We start from the raw sequence: 8,643 nt of genomic DNA on the forward strand, positions 1-8,643 counted from the left end.
GCTTCTTCTACTGGCTGAGCGGAGACTAGTCTTTACCTCTGACTCTCTCTCTCTCTCTGTCTCTCACACACACACACACACACTCTCTATCCCTCGTGAAGTCTGTCGTGCCTTGACTTTTCTTCTCTCCTCTGGTGTGCGCTGTGCAGGGCCGCCGCACACCAGAGCAGCCGACAGGGAAGAAGTTTCTCTCTGTCAAATCCTCTCGTTCGATTCCGCCGCCTTTCAATTCACCGCGGGGACAGCGGGCACCGTGATCTCCCGAGATTCCGATTAGTGCTCCCTCTTTTCCTCCACGCTCTCCGTGTTTTTTGTCTCCCTTCTGGCTCTCCTCTCTCTCGTTCTCTTGAATACATCACAGATTACTCTTTCAGGTACAGAGGGACCTGTGATTTGCTTTCCTCCGCAGTTGAATACATGAATACAAAAACAGCCGAGAAAGTGTTTGGGGGAAAAAAAGAAAGATAATTACAGTCCCTCGCAAATGCCTTTCCATGTTGTGTCTGTTAAAAAGGTTTTTGCGCCTCAGGCCAACATAGTCTCCTGTATCAGGTATTGCATGTCTGGGTGCGTGTGTGTATGAGTGAACAAGCTTTGCCAACTCATTTGAAAGTCTGAATGCGAAAGATTTCTTGTGCTCCATTTCTCTCATGGGTTATAGACCCAGACTTTAGTTTCTGTTGAACCAGGGTAGTCTCATCTACCATTGTGAATCTCACAGAAGGAAACCAGAGAACTGCCAAGAGCTATTTAGAAACCAGCCAAAGCCAATGTATTCTTTGGTCGCCGGATAGCCTAGGGTTACAAGTCATTTTGCTTTCAATTTCATCTTACAGGCTCAAACAGTCCACTGCCCACGGTGGGGCTCATCAATAATGATCCTAAGCCCATACACAGAAATACACACACACACACAGTATACACATGCATGCAGACTCTCACAAGCCAATCACTCACATGCACACAATGACAAAGTCATCTAAGTTGTTGGCCTGAAGTGTGTGAATAATGAGACAGGCCCTAAGGTCTTGTTATCATCCGAGATAATGTTAGTCATACTCCTTGGGAGACACATAGTGACATGCTTCTCTAAATGGACTTCCCACAATATTCTTGAACTTTCCATGGAATCAAAATCGGCTAATGAGGGTAAAAGATGCCGACAGCGGGACTCCTCAGTGAACAGAAGAGGGTTGGAGAGCCGAGAGGCCAGAATGATATCATCAGCAAATTGTCTGTCCTTGATGCTTCTCATTACGGCACACTACACTCTCTGCCCCCCTCTCTCTGTCTCTCTCACACTCCCTTTTTGTCTTTGCATCTCTCTCCCTCCATCTCTGTCCATACCTCTCTCGCCCTCCCTCCATTTTCAACCCTCTCATTTCTCCGGCGCCTGGATTGGGGTTCGAAAGTTGCGACTCGGGTTGGTCCAACTACCGAGCCATTGATCTCTCGCTCAAACCTCTCATCTGTTTTCTAATTCCGTCATTGACTTTAGCTCCCGTGGCGGTGGGGGGGCTGGGCGAGGGGATGGGGGAGAGAGAGGGGGGGAAGACAGTGGAAGAGAGAGGCCCGAAGGGGTAAAGACCCGAGAAAGGCTCAGTGAGAAAAAGCAGGATGCGTCTCCTGAGCGTTCCGCAGTAGGTGACTCCACGTCTAAAGCACGCACGTCTTTGACTCCCAGGCATCCTTGAAAAAAAGAGCACCCAAAATGGACGTGCATGCGTGCGTGAATGAGAGTGCACGTTCGTTTGCGCGCACGTCGGCGCATGTCGGTGTGTGGATGAAGGTGCCTGTAAGCTCCCCCCCCCTCCCCCCCCCCCCCCCCCCCCGTTCTTTTTTTGTGTGGGATCACACTGGCACTGCTATGCCAGTTACATAAGTGTATTTGTAAATGGGGTAGGGTGAGAATGGCGACGAGTGATTTGGCTGTCGTGAGTACAGGAGCACACTGAGAGGGATAAACTGGTGGTGGGGGACCTTCACTCTGGTGCTGCTTCCATCTCCTTTGTGTCTCCAGCAGATCTTCCAGGCGTCTGTTCCCAGGAGACCATATGACACATCACAGCGGAGGAGGACCACGAACGCACTTCTGTGATTAGAGACGGGTAAATTCAGTTATCCAGGCTCACCAGCTCCTCCCCTTCTGCTGGCAGTCTCTTCTTCTCCTTTGCTATGTTAACCCCTCGATATTTTTTATAAGAAACGGCTCCACCTTTTTTGGCTGGCTAAATAACAGACCTTCTGTTGCAGTCCATCCTTACAATATGTTTTTGTATTTTCCTGTTGCCAACTGTCTCAGGAATCTCGATTCAGACATCTTAAGCCTCTTTCTCTGCATGACTGTCTACTGGGGTAGTGTTTTTACAGTGATAAACACCCCCCACCCTCTATTAAAATCGAGCTAAGGGCTTTCACATGACAAAGATTCTGCCCACTTTGCAAACACACTCACGTTATCTACTGTAATTGAAGCTCCCCACTCACAAGATTTAATAAAAATAACGGTAACATTATTTTAACAATGCAGGTCGATAAATCACTGTGGATGGCAGACAGTATTACCCTTTCACTAGAGCAAATGTTTCTACTGCATGAAGCCAGTACTGTACATATAGTAACTCTCTGGGTCCCTGGGGAAGTTTACCCTCAGGGGAGAAACCCTGAGAGCGGCTGCCGCTTCAGACAGGGTTCAACAGTGGACACAGCAACCAACACCCGGGCAGTGGTCCAACCCACAGTCTGGCATGGTTAACTTGGCTTACCTTGGCCAGTGCACAGTACCAGCACAGCTTAGGGCTGTGAATCTATCGCTGTGCTGTAAATCACCATGCTAAGCTACAAGCACTGCAGTCTACCCCCAAAAACCTCACCTGGCTTCACTCCCTCTCAGAAGGTTCTAGCAAATAAACATGACATCACTCCTTCCGGGGTCATTGGTGTTCACTGTTCCTTGGTTGTCCGGATGTTCTTTGTCACGTCCAAGGTTTACTGCGTGCATCTCTAACAAGAGCTGTAGTTCAAAAGGGTGAAATGCTCACTTCTGCTCAGCCAAACAATTCCATTCAATCACGTCCTATTATAAAAGCGCTTCTCTTTGAAGTCCTTTTATTTATGGCAAAGCTGCAGCTCACGAAGCACAAACTGGAAGTTGATCACCAGAGCAGAAAATCAACCTCCATGTCATATCGTAGGTGACAATAATAGTGCCATCGCACTTCAGAGAGTGCCTCTCTCCTTAGTGATAGCCCTGACACACACACTGCGTTATACCAATGTATGGTATAACGCAGTGTTTTTTGTCAAAGCACTGTCAGTGCCAAGCTCCGGAGGGTTCTGAGGTCCCAATGCATCGTAAGACCAGTGACCGTTAAACATGAAGAACGGGACAACACTGGCGGCAACCATCCGAGGTTGTCATGATCATCAGCTTTTTTGAGAGAGAGAGAGAGACAGAAAGAGAGAGAGAGACAGAAAGAGAGAGAGTAAACAGGGCAAAGCACATGTAGACCGCGCAGCCGTTTCCAAGCAAGTACGATGAGTCGGAGCCCGTTTGACGGCAGAGGAACAAGGAACGATCGCCTGGTGAGAAACAGAGAGTGCAGACGTCAGTCTGTGGCAGCATGAGGTCAGCTGATGAGCTGATCTGCATGCAGATTAAATCACTCCTGCTGTTGTTCTGAACTTCCCCCAGTCCACTCAACACGCCCGGCCCTTGCCTACCTTAGGCACACTGGTCTAGTTCCAATTCGAAACAAAATGGTTTCGGTCCCTCCAGGCAACATTATGGCCACACACCCACATCCAAGGTCACCTTGAAGATGGGGATATCAAACATGTGCCATTTACAATTGACCGTTGTGCTCTTTGCATGCCCTTGCCTTTCCGTTCACACAGACAGTCTATGCTGCTGTTGTTGTTTTTTTCCCCTGCAGATATTTTTGTTTTTCTCTTTTTGTTGAATGATTCACGTTGTTTCAACAGGCTCAAAGCTCCCAGGTTTTGACGACAGCAGGTCAGAAAGAGAGAGAGAGAGTGAGAGAGCGAGAGCCAGAGAGAGAGAGAGAGAGAGAGAGAGAGAGAGAGAGAGAGAGAGAGAGAGAGAGAGAGAGAGAGAGAGAGAGAGAGAGAGAGAGAGGCAACATTTAAATCCATAAGTCTTTATCATGTGGTAAAAATCGAATTGAGATGGGTTACCCTTTGACTTAGAGTGTGACGCAGCACACGTCGTCTGAATACCGACGAGTGACTTGGAGAGAGCTGCCAGTCCACATCAATTAATATCACAGCGGTCTGGCAACTTTCACTCTCGTTTCATAGGCGTGTGAATCTCTCTTTTTTTTCAAACTATCTGCTCGCTGGCGGCTCCTTTCAGATTCTCTCAAAGGACGCCTCGCTGCCAGGAAATAAAAGAACAAACTAAATGCTGTGTTTATGTATTCCAGTTGCAGGAGACAAGGGGCAAGTGCTACAGATATCACGGGGCTGAGGAGGGGAAGGAAGACAAAGCAGAAAAACAACAAGTTAGAAGGGCAGACATACAAAGAGAAAAAAAAACAGTTGTTGAAAAAGTGTATGCCGAGAAACCAGGAGAAGAAGATATAAAATTGAACAAATGTTGGTGGGGAGATAAAAAGGAAGAGACAATTAGAATAGAAAAGCAGAGAATGTCAGCATCCCCTCCATAATTCATCAGCTCATCTCACTGCAGTAAGTCCAGCAGGGGGAGATGTTGCAATGTTTGGTTGTGCGTTTTAGAGGTAAGAGGAAGTGTTAGTACTGCTCCATCACTCCAGTGAATCTAACAGACGTGTCTGGGAAACAAGGGCAGTTGAGAGGTACTCCTATGGTGGTGGGTGACTCGAGTTTCTGTTTCTGCCTCTGTAACTGCCTCTGCCTATGTCTTGTCCCTGCCTCAGTCTCAGCTCCTTTCATTGTCTCTACATTTGGTCTCCAGGGTTTGCCTGAATCGCCTGGGCAGTTCTTTTCTCTTTATAGATTAAACAACACATAAAAAACAAAAACCTCAGGTTTAAAGGAAATTTAAGACACATTATGTACTGCTTTCAGTAATAAATATCAGATGTGCCTTTTTTCGGAATCATGAAAAACAGATCATGCCTTAAGGGAGGAAGTAATTGTGAAGTGATATGAAGTCTTCTTTTCTATTACATTATTAACACGCCCGGTTGCCATGCACCAAGGGAGTCAGTTATTACTCATTGGGACTGCAGTGTGAAAACAATTTGTTCAGCACTGAATAAATCATGCTGCATCCTAAATGTGAAGACCAATGACAGACCTTCAACTGGAGTCCCACTCTGGCCCAAAATACATCTCAGCCGAGAGGGGGGGAGATAATGCTACATCTTCCATGGCCAGTCAAAATTCTCAGACAGACAGACATTTTGTAAATTGGACTTAATGCATATTTGATCAGCTCGAACACACAAATCACAATATAATATACACTGCAGTCTGAGTGCATTATTTCTCATTTGACCCAAGTAAGAAAAATCATTGCGTAGTTCCAGACATATTACTCAAAGTCAACACTCTATGCTGAAATTGACCTCTACATGCTGGTGTTAAAGGGTTGGTACATGTATTGAAAAGCTTTCAACACCCTTTTTTTCCCAAAGAATCTCATTTATTACCATCATGCAAACGATCAGCTTTGACCTCTTTAAAGAGAGGAATCTACCCTTTCTCTGGTGTGCTGTGTGACGTTGAAACCGCGACAGACAGTTTCGAAATATGTTCTCACATCCTAAAATGACCCTGAGGACATGGGGTGGGGGGGCAAAAGTGACCCACCGTAAAAATTGACCACCTCCCCGATGACCAATAAAACAAGAGGTTTTTCCTAAACACTCTCATTCAGCAGTAGAACCATGCTTCACACAGTAACACCAACGTTGATAAATGTTGCCATCCCAAAAATAACCTCTGGACCCATCTGGTCACCCCATGAAACATTTTCTAGCCACGCCCCCGAGGGCATCTCGAGAGTAAGGAGTCCAAATCTATGGGCACCATCTGAACTCAAGACACATTCCATTTGACGCAGCTCAGTGCAAACAACATTGATTCCATTCTGGAAAACAAAAGAACATGTCTTCCACCACATAACGTGGTTTGTCGTCAACTTTGTGTTTGCTTTTCAAGTGCTGCTTGACTTGTCATTAGGGGGTGAACCGCCTTCACGGTGAAGCTGGTCTCCCTGCAGGTGACAGAACTGTTCGTGGAGGTGCCAACTCGGAGCCTTTACCTAGGTGTGGCTGTCTTCGCCCCAGCACTGCAGCCCCGCAACAGTGTTGGCCCAGCTGGCAGGCTGTGTGGAGCCCAGGGGATGCTGCCCCTCGACAAGCCTCCTCCGGCTGGATCTCTGGCGGGGGTCTTTGAAGGCCGCTGAGTGTGAGAGCGAAGCCTAACCTTTTCCCCCCCAGCTCCTGCGTTCCCACCCAGAGAGAAAAAGAACCCTGGGTACACAGTGGCAGCCGTTTGTAAAGAGCCAGAGCATGTTTGCTGAACGTGACACATGCATATGTGAGCACCCTACTTAAGACCAGCCTTAAGTGGTTCTGTTGGAACGCTTAATAGTGTGCCTTCGAAACATTTTCTAATATGGTTTAAGTGTCATATTTATAAGGTCCTTCCTTTTTTATGAACCTGCTGACTCTTGGGAACATCAAAACAGCAAAACAGCAAAAATTATGAATAGTCTATTTTTTCAAGACTGTATTTAACACATTGTTGGTGTTAAAAAAGAAAACCATTGCAAACCCTTATACAGGATTTACTGTGTATAGTCAATAGGTACAATTGACAATGTGTATTTAAAACTGTAAACTGACTTACTGTGACATGCAAGAAAACCCAAATGAATCAATTTCAAGGTTGACTTGAGAGACATCTCAGTATGTAGTCTGTCATGCTTTTCCCTAGTGCCATTTGAGTGTGTGGCTTTGTGAGTTTCCTTAAAAGTGTTAGACTGCAATGTTCACAGACCATGGCTTCATGACCTGCATGTTCCCCCCCCCCCCCCCCCCGCCCTCACCCCCCCAAGCCCTTGTTAGAATGGAAATCGTGCACACTGTAAGCATAGCTAAGTGAATACAAGCAAGTCCGTTGTACTTCATAGTGGAAATATAGTTGCGACCTTGGGATAAGCAGGCGCTCCATTCTGTAAATACCCGGTGAAAATGTTGGGTTCTTCCAACAACTCCATTCATGATTTTCCTCTACAGCAACCACAATGAGCAGCAGAATTCAGATTCAGACAAATTCCCCTCGTTGGCTGGATGGACCACTCGCATGGGCAAACAACATGCGACATCCAACACCAAGGAACCGACGAGCTCAGACCAAAATAGACCAAATGAGATTGAACACTTGACAGTAATGCTGCTTTCACTGCACCAGGAGATGTTTGTGTACAACAGACTTGTTTTGATATTAGGCGAGCCTGCCCTTTCTCTGTAAGGAGGTGTGCCTGGTTCCAGAGGTTCTTTGCAGATATGCACTTCCTGTCTCATTAGTAAAGAGGATATTGGATGTCGTGACAGGATGTCTCCACGGACGTGATTTATCCGGACTGAAATAAACAACAGCGCAACCTTGTTTGGCAACAATGGAATGAGTCAGTAAATGTCCTTTACAGTTTTGCACCCAGGCAAGAACTTCAGTCTTTGGAGGAAAGTTTCAATGCATAATGTGATGTGACACATAACTCATCCCAGAAGGATAGAAAAACTATAACACTTTCTGGACAAGAAAAGGAGTTTTTGCCGAGACACCTCAATACCAATCCCATATCATCCTTTTGCAAGAGGAGGCCAAAGGGCCAGTGGAGTTGGGGGAAAAGAGAGGCGAAAAAACCTAAATAATTCACAATATCTTGGCATAGAAATGCCATCTTCTCTTGCCGAGTTTGCTGAAAAAACCCTGACTGTGTAACAATCCTCTCCAGATTCACAGCTATCTAGAGTATTTAAATTAATTACATTTGGCTATAACTTTGACATGTTGTTGCCAAGAAAGGCTTTTCACTTATTACAATCATTGCATGTGATTTGTTACTGTGCAGTAACAATCTGGCAATGACTCTGTAAAATACCTGCATGTGTTATACACAGTTATACTGTAGGTTTTGATGACGGTGGCAAATTGAACACAATTCTATAGGATGAAGAGTATTTTTAATATCGTCTTGTGTAATTGATGTGATACTGTGCATTTTACTAGTTGATCTTCGTTCGCCATTCATAACTTCCTTTGAGCTATCAAGAAATCCTGGCCAGTTCTTCTGATGTCCATTTGAATAACACACTCCCTACTGAGGGCATAGGAGGCCTTGGAAGAATATCTAAGCTGAAAGGAGAAATTCCTCGTGATCTACCTTTGGGAAGGGAGATTATACCTGCTTAAAATTAAGCAGCCCAAACACTGTATGAGAGCAGCAATGAAATCAGCCTGCTGACGTCTTCCATAATCACAAGTGAGAGGTTAGGAGCAGAGGAACCCATGGTCTGCAAAGAGCATATATATAGCTATGCTATGCTATATATAGCTGATGCTTTGCTGTTCTGGGAGCGGTGAGCGCAGTGTCTTTCAATTATGCAATTTGCATAAATTAGGATG

The sequence above is a fragment of the Hypomesus transpacificus genome, chromosome 5, assembly GCF_021917145.1.
Source record: "Hypomesus transpacificus isolate Combined female chromosome 5, fHypTra1, whole genome shotgun sequence".
NCBI lineage: Eukaryota > Metazoa > Chordata > Actinopteri > Osmeriformes > Osmeridae > Hypomesus > Hypomesus transpacificus.